The following is a 458-nucleotide window of genomic DNA, read 5'->3' as shown; positions in this document are numbered from 1 at the left end:
GTGTCTGGTACTGCATGGTTCCACTCTGCAAGAAGTCCGAATCATTCTCTTGAAGCTCATCCTCTTCGTTATAAATGATCCGCTTGCCCCGAAATGACCTGGACCAATAGGGAAATCCCAATTCATTGGGCCTTTCGATACAATCAAATAGAAAGCCCCAAGGGCGCCATATTCTAGGAGCCCAAAACTATGTGATTGAATAAATCCTCCTCTATCTGTTGCGGGTCAAGGGCTCCTTCTCCCTCCCCTTCTTCAAACTCCGATTCGTATTTTTCATAGAGAAATCTCTGATCAAAGATAGAACAAGATCCATTTTGCATCATATCTAAGGGATTCCTCGGTTCGGGCCGAAGAAGCAATGTAACTCGATCATTATCAAACGAACTGCAATCTTTTTCTGTCCGTGAAGATCCCACCAGAGCGCCTTCTACTTCTAATAGGCCATGAACTAGATCCGA

The sequence above is a fragment of the Primulina tabacum genome, unplaced genomic scaffold, assembly GCF_025594145.1.
Source record: "Primulina tabacum isolate GXHZ01 unplaced genomic scaffold, ASM2559414v2 Contig1213, whole genome shotgun sequence".
Taxonomy (NCBI): domain Eukaryota; kingdom Viridiplantae; phylum Streptophyta; class Magnoliopsida; order Lamiales; family Gesneriaceae; genus Primulina; species Primulina tabacum.
The sequence above is the reverse complement of the archived record's forward strand: the minus strand, read 5'-3'. Positions refer to the sequence as shown.